This window comes from Manacus candei, unplaced genomic scaffold, assembly GCF_025592945.1.
Source record: "Manacus candei isolate 608988 ecotype Guabito, Panama unplaced genomic scaffold, ASM2559294v1 h1tg000023l, whole genome shotgun sequence".
In the NCBI taxonomy this organism is placed as follows: domain Eukaryota; kingdom Metazoa; phylum Chordata; class Aves; order Passeriformes; family Pipridae; genus Manacus; species Manacus candei.
In genome coordinates this window covers 9,759,413-9,775,439 of record NW_026138071.1, presented here as the reverse complement: position 1 = coordinate 9,775,439, position 16,027 = coordinate 9,759,413, and the positions used below count along the sequence as shown (strand labels likewise).

The 16,027-nt window shown below is 36.3% G+C and overlaps 2 protein-coding genes across 2 annotated transcripts in view; both read left to right on the top strand.

Moving 5' to 3' along the window:
- Positions 1-16,027, top strand: part of FIGN (fidgetin, microtubule severing factor) — a 342,028-nt gene that overhangs the window by 156,855 nt on the left and 169,146 nt on the right. The window lies entirely within an intron of this gene.
- The window catches only part of GRB14 (growth factor receptor bound protein 14), a 298,766-nt gene that overhangs the window by 261,324 nt on the left and 21,415 nt on the right, over positions 1-16,027 (top strand). The gene's annotated exons all lie outside the window — the stretch shown is intronic.

Genomic DNA, 16,027 nt, shown 5'->3' with positions numbered 1-16,027 from the left:
TTAGGGAACTAGTGGACAGTATCTGGCAGGTCCTGCTGGAGGCAGTAGGACTGCTGTTCATGAGGAAAAGTAAATACAAATCTCTGGCATTTTGAAGCAGATAGCTTGAAATTTTCAGAGATTAAACACTTCTGCTGGAGCTGGTAATGTAAAAGGAAGTGTGACATTTTCTTCTGTAGATGATCTATACACCTTTAGCAGTGTGTGGTGTTAGCTGGATGATGCTGTTCTTAATTATGACATTAAACTAGCAGTTCTCATTTTATACTACTCCTCCAAAATAATTTAGACTTCCTATGTTATCATTAGGAGTCATTATGTAGTTCCTTTATGTACATAAACATAGCTGTACCACATTTCAAGGAAATACATGTATCATGAAGAAGGATGAGTCAGTTTTTCAGCCAGGCCATGGCAAGTGTCACTGGCTCAGCGCAGTGGGCCAACTCCCTGCCCCCTTGGCAAGAAGGCAGCATCCACACGCTGCACTCCGTGGCTGCTTTGCTCCAGCAAAGAGTCTTGGCACTGGCAAGGAGGACAGAGTAAGCAGACAGGTCTATGATTTCAAACAGTAGTTCTTTGGTATCAACTCAGAAAGTCTACCCAACTAGTCTTCTTGGTTTCATAACTGGATGTCATGAATTGATTCATTGATTTAGACAGATAATATTGGATGAATTATCCTTGACTAGTTTTGTCACTGAATGAGGCCCAAGAACATTTTCTGTAACAAATGTAACAACGCATGCACAAATTATCTTAGTGTTTGACGTGATTCAAAATTGTTTTAGGAAGTCTAGAAAATCAGAGATATTAGCTAGTAAATTCTTCAGGACAAGAATTATCCTCCTCACCCCACTTTTTTCCCCCATCTAAATTCTGCTTTTATCTTGGACCTGTTGATTACTAGAGCTTAAAAGTAATAATAGAGAAAAGGGAGTCCTTTGCAATTTTGCAGCTATTAGGAGGTCTGATGAGAATTTTCTCCCCACAAGACAAAGAGGCACAGAAAGATTGGTCTTGTGTAGCATGTACTTAAATGTTAAATAAACAGTGAGCTTGTTTCCCACTTTTTAAATTAAAATATAAATTCTAGACCTTACATTTGTTTTCTGGTAGCTTGGCTTAGTGCTAACCAGTCATTCCACCTTAGTTTACTCTGTGTGTTTTTATGGCTGTCTTAAGGAAATAATGAGCTCTGTTTGGCTAAAGAATAATTTTAGACAGAGAGAACTGGTTGTACTTTTTCATTAACAACTTCAAATCCAAAGTTATAGTTGAGTGTATCTGTGAAGCCAGAGACTTCACAACAGTAGGTATTTTTTTCTTGGGCTGCTCTAGAACCGGCACAGGGTTTAGGAGTGGTGGGCTGCCTGCACCATGCCAGAAGTATATGAAGTGCCACAGACCAATTGCTTGGGTTGCCTTTTGTTCCAGTAGTTGAATCCGCCGAGGACTAAAATTGATTTTCCTTATGTTAGCATGTGAAGGCTCTGCCCCTTGACCCGCTGCTGGCGAGCGTGCAGGGCACAGAAAGGCTGCAGCTTTGCAGGAGTAAGCAGCACTACGCCTCTCATCACTGGCACATTCTTCTTCTGAAATTGTTCTTTTCCCCGTGCTTTTCCTTTCTACCTTATTCTGCACTTTGCTGCATGGTCCCATAAATATTTTGTATGCCTAAAACAAAATTTTTTTTTCTTGCAATAGCATAATACCTTTTAAAAGTAGAAAAAGTGGTGTATCTGTATTCATGAACCAGATAACGCTGTTGAATGCAGTCAAGCACACTGCCAGCAATTGGTAGTATGGGGCATCTATTCTACACCACTATTTCTCTGCAACTCAATCCCATATAAAACATTCCGCTCATGTCACTTTTGCCAGTGGTGATGCAAGGATATGTAAAACAGAGGAAAGTGAACAGGGACTACAATTGCAAAAATAAGCTCAGTGATGACCTACTCATACTCTTGGATAAAAAGACCACTGCTCACACTATAAATATCTTCTGAAAGTGAAGAAATATGTATTTCACTAGAGGAGTCAGTTTTTTCCATCTCCTTTCCTCAAAAACATAATTCCTTCCCTCCTCCTCAGTTTTGTTGCAGTAGATAACTCATGCACTGCCTCTTATGTTCTATTGCTGATCAGGAGACCAAAACCAAAAGAAAGGATGTCACTGCTGTGATGAACCCAGTTCTCCAAAGTCATGTTGTCTTGTTTGGGTCTTTGAATGTGAATTATCGTACTCTGTATGTTTTTTGGTTTTGGGAGGTTTTTAAATGTTGAACTTCCAGGAAACATACATATTCATCTAGGCTGGAATATTAAAATATGCTCATGGCTTTTTACCTGTCAGGAAGAAAAGAGGGAGAATGTGTTAAATCAGAAAGAACAAGCCATGTTTCAATGCCTGCTCTCAGTAGGTGGCACTCTTCCCTCTGAGTATGTGCTGAGCTAAAATCTCAGCAAGTCTGTTCCCAAGGTTCACGGTTTAATTCAGAAGCAAGAGTGAGGAACGGCAGTTTCTGGTTGCTGAAGGCTCAGAGCACATTCTACAAGAGATGTGACATTGTTTTCCAATGCCTTCGTAATTTTCCACACTCTTGTAATTACAATCTCTGTATGTGTATTTTCTCTGTAGTTTCAGGAAGATTTGTTGCTCATAATCTTCCCCACCACCACCCACAGAAAAGAATTGACATGATGTATGTCTGTTTGGAATGACTGACAAGGTCTTCACTAGAGATGGTTGCATGTCATTAATTAGTGAAGTTATTTTCTAATCCTCTACAGGATGTAAGTTATTTTTGGTCTTCTGATAAGCTTATAGACACCCCACATATATAAGATTTTACTTATTTAACCAGTTCTTAAACAGCGGGGAAGTAAAGGAGTAGTGTTTTCCTCTTTTGGAGATTTAAATGGACTTGTAATTAAAGAACAAATGTTCTTTAAACTAAAGAACAAATGTCTGTATGCATTGATGATAGTTTGAATTTTTTTTTTTGCTGTGCAGTATAGAGGGTTTCCATTGGCATTCTTATTCAGAACTATTCACAGGGAGAAAAGTTACATGAAACTTTAAACCAGAGGCACAAAAGAAATAAAATGGGGGGGAAAGGGGGAGAGAGAATGAAAATGTGCAAGAACATTGTGCCATTTCTTAAGGCATCTTAAACAGAAATTAAGTGCTTTTCAATAAACAGGGCATCATGTGGTCTTTACATGCCATCTCTTACACAAGAGCAGTTCTCATTTAGAGTAATAGGAGCTATGTGTGACAGAAGATATAGATATTTGCAGAATTCAGAGCTCAGTGATGCAAAAAAGCTTTTGACTGTAATTCAGGAATATTTCACTCCAAGAGGCCCACCTTTCAGATTGTAAAGGCAATCGGAACAGTCATGGGAATTGGATTATTTTTAATTATCATTCAAAATGCAACAAATTGGCTGTATTTGTGTTCTATTTCTTCTGTTAACTTTCCCCATTGTCTAAGCTATCAAAGGAGAAAGTAGATTGGGGAAGTTAAGATTCTCCAGTGGTGAGAAGGCACACAAGCATTCAAAGTGAAGGTCTTTACACCGGGTGTGAGAATGAGTAAGACCTCATTGAAGCATCATTACAAAAACAGAGACCAACAGTCATTGAAGACGTTGGTAATAGCTCTTCCTCTCCTTTGGAAGACTCTGTAGGAACTTCTGGAAAGAAACATCTAGGAAATTGTCAAAGCAGGGATCTTCAACATTTGGAAAAGCAATGACACTTTTGACTGCATTTTCAATGCCTCGTGCTGACTGCTTGTCTGCTTCCCCCCCTGCTCTTTTTATATACAGTGCTTTCACTTTGGGTCCTATCGTATTTCCCACTGACCTTTCTGCAGTATTTCTTTTTTATTATCATCCTACATTTGAAAGTGTCTCCTTTCTCTCCTTCCCCAAAGGATCTTATGCCACTTGTCACTATCACTCTTTTTCCTACTCATTTGTTCCTCTTGCCATTGCTTCTTGTCCTGTTGGGGCAAATCACTGGTGCCCAGTCTCCCTGGGTCATTCTAATGGTATTCTTCAAGCCATTTGCTGAAAAACAGTAATGTTATGTACCTGCGTAAACACGTGAATTATGTAAGTTTTCCTTCAAGTTTGTACTGGCATGGAGTATATTGGGAATAGATCATCTTTTCTGAATATTTCTATCATATAGCTGGTGTGAGCCAAGGACCCACTAAAAATATGAACCCTATACTCTGCTATCATTGCTGGGGCAAGTATGTTAAACCACAGCATACACCTACCTTTTATGTGTTAAATAAGCCAAATAAGATGCTGCCTTGATGGTACAGATACAATTGTCTAGTGTCATGCTGGGAAGAGAAAGTAGGATGGTTTAAGGGCCTTTATAGATGTCTATATTTTCTGAATTTATTTTTCCCATCATGTGACTTATTTTCATTCTCTCTAATTAGAATCTAAGATACTTCTAAACATAAACGTGGCCTCTTACCAGCCACAGTATCTTCTGTTTAGGAATGGATAAAGTAAATCTGAAAACACAAAAGGATTACCTGGCACAAGTAGCACCAGGCTTTTTGTGGTACCTCTGTGTTCCGACAATCATGATAAAAAAGATAAACAGAGTTTTTCTAGTATTATTATAACTTTACTTAGGACCAGGTGTTGAAACTTTAGGGAAAGAGAATATTGAGCTTGTCTCTGAGATGAGGGAAAGTGCAACTCATCAGGATGCAGGTTTTGCCACTCCCTTTTTCTGTCTGTCTGTCTGTCTCTTTGTCTCTCTGTCTCTCTTTCTTCTCTCTCATTTTGATTTTCTTTCAATTCTTCTCTCTCTAGGTGATTTCTTCCACATAGCCATAAATAGTGCAGCATCTGTCTCTGGAGTCAGAATACTATATGTAGTATGTAAAAAAGAGAATAGAAAATCCCACTTCACGTTACAGTCAATAATTTCAGCAATATAAAAGATGTCCAAGAAATCATTATCTTTAACTTCCGTAATACTTTTTCCAGATTTTTCTATATTCATCATATATAAAAGAACCAACAAACTGTGTAAGCAAGAATGAAAAATCACTATGTTCAGGACCTCAGCTTTACAAATGAGCCACACTACTGCAGGTAGTAGGCAGTTCGTATTGGGTACATTTGTAGGCAATTCATATTGGTTACCAACATGCAGAATAACTATAGACAGCAAAAGTGGTGCAGCATCAAAAAAAAAGTCATGCAGGATAAACTGCATCTTAGGGCAAAAAGACAAAAGCATAAATTTTATGCACCACTCCAACCTTATTTTGTCCATGAATAGTGTTTTTGTGTGGAGTGAATCTTTTATATATCATTAGCATAAATAAGTAATAGAGTTGAATGTTTTTAAAAAAATAAAATCCTTAGACAATGTAAGGTGACATGTCCATTAATTTCTAGGTAGTTATACCAATTTAAATCAGCTGAGAATTGTCACCAAATGAAGAAGAGAAAGTTCACAGTTCAAATAGTACACTGAGTTTTGTTAACCATAATATTTTGGGTAGAATTCTGCACTTTCTAATCTTAAAAACAACACTATTTTATTTTCATTTATTTTCATTTCAAATTTCTTATTTCAAATTTCTGATTCTTGAAGAAACAAAAGTATAAACCACACAATATATGTTCTATTCCCCATGGAGCATAGACCTGGCCTTTGGGGGCCAGATGAGACCATACTTTCAAATGAAGCACCAAGCAAAATGTACACAGATATTCTGCTGTATCCTGTTATATAGAACAGTTACTCTTTTACTATTGCTAGACCCCAGCTTATGAGCCTGCCCTCAGTAAATTAAAGGAAAAAACCCCACTTTCTTCAGATGCCATTCCTCTGCATGCACTCATTTCTCCAAGGCTTAAGATCTAAAAATCCTGTAACGATTTGGCCTGGAAAAATGAATAGCTTTTAAAACATTGTGTAGATTGTATTAATTGGGAAGGGAGTAATGGGTTTAGAATAACTGGAACGGTTTTTAAACAGCTTGATTACAAGGACTATCACATGCACATTGAATGAGACAAATCCAGGGAAATGAGAATTATTTCTACCTTTCCTGGGCATGCATTTAAAGTCGAGAAATGTAGAACTAAAAGCACATAGCACAACCTGTTTTAATCAAAGTAGTCTAGCAAGAAACAATCAATTAAAGAACAGTCTGATTCTCTGTGACATCAATGTATGAAAATCTGTTAGACGCCAGATTGTGTCTCAAGACACATATGATGAACTGAACAAAATGACCTGCTAATAGCTTTTACGGGTAATAAATGCATCATGTTATTGGTAATTCTGCAGATGGTAAATCAAGCTAATATCCAGTCTGAAACAAGCTACTTGTTAAATATACTTCAAAAAATGTTCCTCCTTGTTATTCCATAATTGTGTCACACAGAAAAATAAGATGATTGCTACTTATTTATAAGTATTTTAAATTAAGATGTGTTTCAACATGCAGACATTTTAATTTTCAAATTCTTTAGAGAGAACATTTTTCTAAGTGATCTGAGCTTTTGAAGCACAGCATTTGTACTTAGATTAGCAACTTTATATGAAATGTTTTATATAAATGTTCTTAGTTTTACTGTTTAAAATGGATTTTGAAAGAGATTTCACAATGTCTAATGTTAATCTGAAGCTGCTATTGAGGGTGCAGGACTTTCTGTTGTACAGATGTAAACTATTTCAAAATGTGGATTTTGTGATTTCTAGATTCTAAGGTGTAAAAATGGAGTTAATTGATCTGTAGAAAATAAGACTTCATATGTAAAGACAGCAGACTTAAATTTGAAATATATATTAAATGATTTAGTTTGTATACCTAAAAAAGACTAATTCTGTAAAGAATAAATTTATGCACCGAATCCTATATCCATCCAAGGCAGAAAAATTATATAAAGTGTTGGCTCAAAAAATATTTATGTAAGATGGATATCTCACTCAAAAATGGCAAGTGAAAGAAAATAAGCAAGCCTAAAGAAACCTATTCCAGCTCCTCATGACAAGGATTTTACAGAATTGAGGAGTCTGTACTTTTTATATTGTTCTCTGTAAGATTTTAATAATAAAAAAGTAAATTAATTTTCCAGGTAGCAATTATTTACTGCAGAAAAGCATCTACTAGCAATAATAAATTATATTTTTGTGGCTATCCAATTCAGTACTTATCCACAACAAATTCTAACAGATGTTCAAAGCTCAATTATTATACTATCTTTTAAAAAGTGTTTTTGACAGGCTAATTTATCAGGAAACTAGAAAATGATTGGAAAACCTTAATAAAATTTGAAGGCATCACAGTAATGTGTTAGATACTGCAAAATCATTCGGGCAGCCGAGAGTCACAGGTGGCAAAAAGCAACTAATATGAGGGAACAAAATCAGAAATATTTGTATTGGGGAATCTTTTGAACACACTGCTTTTCCCAGATTCTTGTGAAAGCATGGTGGCCTTGACCCTATCTCAGTGCTTTAGTTTGTCTTCTACATTCCTGCGTCAGATCTAGACACATTAATAACATCTTTTGTTACTAACCACTTACTGTATTTGTTCTAGCTACATCTCCTCTCCCTACCCCACTCTTGAACTAATGTCTTGCTTTAGTTTATAAGGGCTTTTCTCAAGAGCTTAGTATTGCCACCAAACTCGTAGAACTGTTGATAAATGCTAAATATTAACAGCATCAAGAATTTATTTAGATTTTAGAATTATTTTCCCCAGCACATTCATGATCTGTTGTGATCATTTTTAGTAAATACTGAATTCAAGTTACCCATGAAGAAGCTGGAGGAAAGAGATTGTTAAATCTCTCTGCTATTAGGATACTAACACCCCTTTCCCAGTGTGGGAGGAGGATTGTTGCTTGGAGAGAAGGAGAGACAGCAATGGAATGGTCTGGCAGCCCCATTGCAAATGCATTTTCTAGCAAAGAAAGAAAACAAATACTGGTCATCAGTGTAGGCTGAGTCCTGAATTGTGAGGGCCATGCTCAGACACCTTTGCTCACATTGATTGAAGCGTCACTCAAGTTCACTCAAAGGTGGCAGAACACTTCTTTCAAAGCATACAGAAGTATTCATTGCAGGAACAGCTGTAGGTTTGTTCAGTTGTGAAAAAGGGAAAACACCATTTGAATTTTCTGATTTTGGTCGAATTGTGAATATATACAATCACAGGTAAAAGATCAAACAAGATATTAATCAAACTATCGCGACTCAATTTTAGGTCAGTGCTCTTTAATATTTTTATAAATTTTCTGGATTCAGGAATCAAATGTACATTAAGTAAGTTTGCCTATAATACTAAACTGGAAGGAGCTGTGGTCTTCCTTGAGTGTAGAGAGGCCTTACAGAGAGATCTGGATAGACTAGAGGCCAGAGCAATCACCAACTGCATGAAATTTAACATGAGCTGGATTCTCCAGCTGGAATGGGGAAATCCTGTTTATGCATAAACTGGAGGATGAAGGGCTGGAGAGCAGCCCCACAGAAGGCGATCTGGGGTTTGGGTTGATGGCAAGTTGATATGAGTCAATAATATGTTCTGGCAGCCAAAAGGTCCAACTGGTTCTGGGGTGCATCAGAAAAAGGATCGCCAGCTGGTCGAGGGAGGTGTTTGTCCTGCTCTGCTCTGCACTGGTGCGGCCTCACCTCGAGCACTGTGGTGAGTTTTGGGCTCCACAAAACAAGAAGGACATCAAACTATCAGAGTGTGTCCAGAGGAAGGTGACCAAGATGGTGAAAGGTTTAAAGGGCAAGACTTACAAGGAGCAGCTGATGCCACTTGTTTGTTGAGCTTGGAAAAGAGAACCTGAGGGGTGACCTCACCCCAGTCTACAACTTCCACAATGGGGGCAGCAGATGGGGGAGGTGCTGATCTCCTCTCTCTGGTGACCAGTAATAGGACATGAGGAATGAATGGAATGAAGTTACATCAGGGAAGTTCAGGTTGGACATTAGGAAAAGGTTCTTCATTGAGAGGATTGTTGGTTGCTGGAACAGGTTCTCCATGGAAGCTATTCATGGCACCAAGCCTGTCAGAATTCAAAGAGTGTCTGGACAACACTCTTAGTCATATGGTTTAGTTTTAGGTAGTTTTTAAGTTTTGCAAGGAGCAGGAAGTAGGAGTCAATGTTCCTTATGGGTCTCTTCCAACTTCAGGTATTCTATGATTCTAAAATAGTAATCATTTGAGGAAACTGGGGCCTGCTTGAACAGATATTTCTTTCAGAATTCCAAAAATTCATTATGAGATATTGTCATGTGTCTGTCCCTACATATAGCGTGACTGTGACAAATCATCCTGTGTTTCTGTGTATGCTCTCTTATGACTTATTTCTAAAGGTTTACATGAAAATATAACATACTATTTACTATATGTACAAGACAAGCCATCAGAATTGTATTACAGTTTTTAGTCCTTCTAGCCAACTTGTCCAAAAAGTTGGCTACAGTGCTGAAGCTGACTTTAGCTATTTTCTCTGTGAATATGTAAAACAGTGGAGAAATTCCACAAGAGCCTCTGCCTCTATCATTCCTCCTTCTTTCACCATCAGCTTGTTTCAAACAGGCCAAAATTTCTGCTTCATATTTCCAGGGAAACTGTTTTGTAGAGTAAAATGGGCATTAATTGAATATAAAATTGTAATGATAAATTCAAGAATTTCTCAGCTAGTTCTCCCTGTCACAAAAATGGTAAGAGAATGTCTACTTGAGATTCACTTAGTACCAACTTGGAAAGGGGTTTGGCTCTCAGCAAAGTACTCCTTGTTGATGGCCATATCATCATTATCTCTTTGACTTCTGACACAGTGCCCCCCACAACATTGTTTTATTATAGTAAATACTGAAAAAAATCCAGAGCAGGCAGCATGGTGAGGCCTGTGGTTTTCAACAGAAGTCCTCTCTCCATCATTTTTATTCAGTATAATGTAGTAGTTGCCAGAGGCACTGTGCAAACATACTAACTTACTGTTGCTGCCCAAACAGTTAAAAAACTGAAGTGTATTAACAACTAGCTTGGAAAGATCTGCCTTTCCATTTTACTTGAAAAAGGCAGAGTAACTTCTATGAGCCAGTTTCTAACTGAGAGTGAGTTCTGTCAGACTGGAGAATATATGTAGTGAGAAAACATGCATGAGAAAGGGGTAACCGAGAGATGACTGGGATGTTGCCTGTAGCAAGATTCAGTTCTACCCTCATATTTCACATTTATCCTTCATTAGCATTGTAATACAAAAGTTTTTAGAAGCACCCTTACCTTTAAAAACTGCTTTTCCTTCCAGCCACACACTTTAGAAAGGGTAGGTGAACCTGGCAGATTTTTATTTTTTTTTCCCAAATCATGATATTTCTTCAAAAACAAGAAAAGACAACATTTATGCTCCTTTTTCTTCTAAAAACCTCAATAATAATTTTTCTGTAATAATAATTCTCAATTAATTGTTTTTATGTATTTAAAAGCAAGAATCATTTTTCAGCATGCCCCGGCTGACATTGTAGCCCCAGTGGTCATTCATATTCTGTGTACCATGAAAGTTAATAGCTTAGGAACAACACAAAGAACTTAACTTTAAAGCCTCTGTTTGCTCTCTGAATGATCAGAAGAGGGAAATCATGTGCCGTATATCTTGAGACACTATATTTTTTATACTAAAATTTATTTAAAATTAAGTATATGATATCAGTTTAAATATTGCTCTAAATTCTAAAATATAATCTCTTAGTAGATATTTAGTGCAAATTGAAAAAGCTTAAATGGCTTAAAAATGGCTTTGAAGCATTATGTAGAAGCAGATATCGTTTATAAATGATGGGACATTAATGTCTTCCTTCTACATTTAGCATTAGACTTTGAAGATGAAATGGAAGTGTCTCACTGCTGAAATTTGCAACATATATGTATGTCTACAAATTTATCTAGTTTAAGTATTTTTATTTTGAGATTCTTTATGCTTCTGTAATATTTTGAAATTCAGAACAGTAAATTTATTCTGACAGAAAATTTGTTCTAGGACAAAATCCTTTCCATTTTATTTTACCTTTTTTTTTTTTTTATTTATGGTATATTGGCTTGCTATTTGGTCTCCTTTCTGAAATTGTATAATCCACCTGGCTTTGGGGAAAAAAACAACTTCATGAATGAAATAGCTTTAAATTTAAGAGGAAGAGATATCTTATAGGTATACTATTCCAGTTGAAATCCTGTGGTGTAAGATCTTAAGTACATGAGTCTCTTGCCTGTGTCAAGGAGAGCAGAAACAGCTAAAAATAATGTATGGTTGCCTTAGACCTGGAATAAGTCATGATTTTAAATGATTCCATTATGTAGGAGTTATACTATAGGTTATTTTGCTCCTGGCAGAATTATATAGAATAGTTCATGTTTAATAAAAATGTGGGCAGCAAACTAGTTAGCTTTAAAGAAAATAAAAATTTGTGAATTTTTCTGCATGAACACATGAAAAGTTGCCAGTATACCTTTGTTTGCAAAAAAAAAAAAAAAAAGAGAGAAGCAAAAAAATTTAAAAGAGGAAAAGAGAAAGAGAGGGATTTTGAACTAGCAATCTTCAAAGCTATCTTGGACTGGGAGGTGACAGTGTCTGTAGATTTCACAGACCAGTGCAGCACAAATCACTCCTGTGAGTGATATTCTCCAAATTCTGGATAATATTTATTTTAAGGTCCATTTAGCATTTCTGATAGTCATATGTGACATATACTGCTTGGTACTGGGAAAAATCGCTCATTTTGGAGAAGTAGTCAGTTGAGATTTTCCAAGATGATTAAGATGCAATTGTTTTCTTCTAACTAAAGACCAAACCAAATTTTAAGAAAGGATTCTAGTGGATGTCCATGTCTGAATCCTGACAGTAAAAAAATAAAATAACAAACTAAATTGTGCTTATTGAGTCAGCCACCTAGAACTTTAAACTGCTTTTAAATGTCCCTACAATTTCCCCTCAATGGATGACCATAGGCACAAAATTGAAGGCATAAAATGAGGAACATTGGATCTAATTTTGCTTTTTTTGAAATTCACTTTAGAGTATGGTTCAGAAAAATGGTCAAAAGCACATCTAACTTTAAGCAGGCAAGTTATTCTTCTTTATTTCTCTGAGACTATACATATCCTCAACGTTATATATAAGTGTATTTTACTGTATGGAGACATACAGACAAAAAAAATATAAAAATATTGAAGTCCAAGAGTGAACAGCATACCTAGAATCATCGTCTAGTAGTCAGGTGTTACCCACTTAAGTTTATCTTTGACACTCAATAAAATATCTTTGTAAAAAAAATTTGAGCTGAGGTCAAAGGAAAGAAGGAATTGGTGGGAACAGGGATGGATATAGCTTAAAAACCAATGTCAGTGTTAAACTTCACTGACAAATTTGACCTTTTAAGTAGCACAATTGGAGGCAAGATTAACCATTCCTTTTTCCCATCCTCATCCAGCTGAAATGGCATTCCCCACGAGCACAGGCAAACAGAACAGCAGAAATTAGCAAGCAAGTTTAATTTTAGTACAAATTCCTAGACAATCCCCAGACACTCACCAGTAAACACAATGTAAGGAGGGTTAGAACATGGCCCAAAGAAGGGGTTTTTTTCCTCCTCTTATGCCTGAGATTATTTTGCTGGGAAATATATCTTTCAGTGTACTGTAATTGAAACTACTTTCATGCTCTGTTTTGGCCTTCTGATAAGAACAAAGTGTTACCTTTTAGAACTGGCAGACTGACTCTGCCCTGTCCCCACATAATTCACAATTTGTAATGCCCATAGAGATGCAAACCCAACCTACTACCCAGGCTTAAAAAAATGAAAGTTTTTTTCCAAACACTTTTACATTCTGCTGTTGCAAATAACTAATGAATGCCTAATGACAAAGCAATACATAGAAATGAAATATTCTTCTTTTTACTTTACTAGGAGGTTGATTTTATGCCTTTGACAGCATTTTTAGGAAAGTTAGTTTTTTCTTTCTGTGTAGCGCCTTTTTGCTTTAAAAACAAAAACAGAAAATGGTTTGGAAACAGACGTTGTCAAGCTCCTTAGAGTGGCTTTAGAAAACACTCACAGAAACCAAATCCCATCCCACATTGAACCTGTCTTTTAAGCCAATGCTGAACATTATTCTCTACCAGTAACCCATATTTCCAAACAAACCCAGTTCTTGCTGCGTTATCGTAAGTCTTGCAGTATTTAACACTGTACTTGAAGCACCAGCTGCTGGACACAAGTGATAAAAGAGAGTCTCACCTTTCATTTAAAAATGTGCATGTTACTAGCTTTCATAGCTGTGGAGAACAGCTCAAAAAAACCATTCAAGAATAATCAAAAATTCAGAAAAAGAGAAAAAAATACTATTTTGTGCAAATCTTCTAGCTTTTTAGTATCAGGACTGGCAATATTGCAAAACTAAAATGGTAATGAATAAGTAAAGACAATTCAGTTTAGAGTCTCTCTTTACTGGGAAGATGAAAACACACAAAAAAGGCATATAGAAGGGTCTAGATATTTTTTCAGCTCTTGGTAATATTAGAGGATAATATTACAGATTATACTTTACTGACAGACAGAAGTCCCAGGATTATTAAAAAATATATAGTGATAAGGCGTAAAATAATTGCCTGATTGCTAGCATTGATGCAAAACCACTTACACTATTCAAAATATGACTCTTCCATCTAGCAATTAATGTTGTGCAGTAGAGGACATCATGCAGTTCTTACAATGGAAAACAGCTTTGCCAACATTGTGTAGTGGCCTACTGTTCTTAATTACACAACAAAGCATCCTGTTTCTCCCATGCTAAAACAAGAGCATAACTGCTTACGTAAGCCTAATTAGACTCCAGAACTAATGCTAACTTCCATCTTTGAATAATTCCAACCGTTTATGCTAATTCAAAAACCATGAAAGTGAAGCAGTAAAACAACTCCACATCTACCTTACTAGTACGTGAGGTGCATTTAAGAAAGTGCTCTATAAACTCTGAAACAATCTTAGACTGATTTTTTTTGTTATTTTATTTGAAACTGAAGCAATTTTATCAAGAATAACTCATCTTCCAGGGGGAAAAGAGGAGAATTATGATAACATATGCCTTTGGAAGAGCTTTACCTGCTGTGATAAGCCTATTTGACTACATGGCTGCAAGAACAGTGACTTTTTGACATCAATTCCCATAAGGATATCTCTTCCAAAGGTTTGGTTTTCTTTACAATTTAATTCAGTTGCCCTGTAGTGGAACTCCTGATGTCTGGATATTGCTTCTGCAGCTTTCTTTCTCATGGTCCAAGTTTTCCTTCCCCACATGACCATTGTTCAACCTGATACGGCACTGCTAATTCTGGTTGATGAATAGTAATTCTGCTGGGAAAAGCAACAGAATAATAGTAGATGACCAAAGCTTGTTGACATATTTCAACTTTTAAAATGTGAAAAAAACCCCAACAAGAACACTTCAGTAAAATTCTCATGAAAACTATTAAGCCATATTTAAATATGTATACAAGTGTTACACTCCAGATGTAGGAATAAGTCAAATATCCTTCAGTCCTTTTCAGACAACACAAAATTCAGATTTGCTGGAAGGAGACCTCAGACCTCTTTTCTATGTAGTTACTTTTTTCTTTTTTCTTTTTTTAATGGTTGTATATATGAGAAATCTCCAGTATAAGCACACGCTTCACAGTTTAAACTTTAATGTTCTATTAATCTCTGAGATCCAGTTTTATTTAGACTGAGAAATATATTTCAAAAATAGCACTGAACTCAGTGTATTAAAAGTACAACTATGATACGATTGGTATGTACCATGGGTTGAGGAACTACAGATATCTCAAGCTGAGCCAAGGACCTCTATCAGTTACAATTTCTGATGCTGAAGAATTTTCTATCTATGACCAGGTAGGATGAAATCAACTGAAATTGAAGTCAGTAGGAATACCTCATAGCATAATATATTACTTGACATGAGTAATGGTGGCAGAATACACCCCCATGGGAATTGCACAACTAAAGATTGGCACATTAAGTTGAAATACTCCCATTCCCCTCCCCTGTAGTATTTCCTGATCTAGACTTGTCAGCGTACTTACAGCCTGACCTTCTGTTGTTCCTTCTATTGACTCCTGGACATTGTTTGTTTGTTTGTCTTTTTTGTTGTTTGTTTAGTGTGTTGGGATTTTTGTGGGGGTTTTCTTCCTTTTTTTTTTTTTTTTTAATACTGAAAATACAGTTCATGCAACGTTCTGTCAGGTTTTTCATCTTGAGTCTAAGTCACACGTCAAACTCCTTTGGAAAGGAGAAACCTTCTGTAAGGAACTTGTGTAGTTTAGCCTTGTAGGAAAAGGAGAAACTTTAAATTTCTCAGGGGTTTCATAACAGTGATGTTCTATGAGGCATCCATACCCTGGTTATTCAATGGTATCTTAGAAGATTATGGATGAGGTTTGCAGGAAACGGTAGGTTGTAGTATTCCTCTCAGATATTGAAGAGGAATAGAAACATCTTATTACCCTGCCATTGGAAAGCAATCAAATATTTATCTATGGAAAAAGATTTCTTGGCATTACATTAATGCTGTATGAAAATTGCCTTCTGTTCAGTAAATACTGGGAAAGGGTTTTGTTGGAAGAACAGACTGATACATGCATCCCAATTTCTTTGCTGTATAACTTTTTCCATAAACTGTGAAAGGACTATTCGGAACTGTGAGCAAATTGCAATCCCACTCCTGTGACGTTTCCTTTCCAAGAAAGGTGCTATAGAAAGAATGAGCAACAATAGAATATCTGTTCCAAATTTAGGTGGTGGAGCAATAGTTCCTAGCACAGCATACCAAAAATTATGCAGGGAAAGTTTCATGAAGCTATGAGATGACAAAGATCGGAAAAAACTTTCAATGCTGTTTTAGACCAGACTAAATCATTCAAGAGAACAAAAGTTATATAAAGTTTAAACT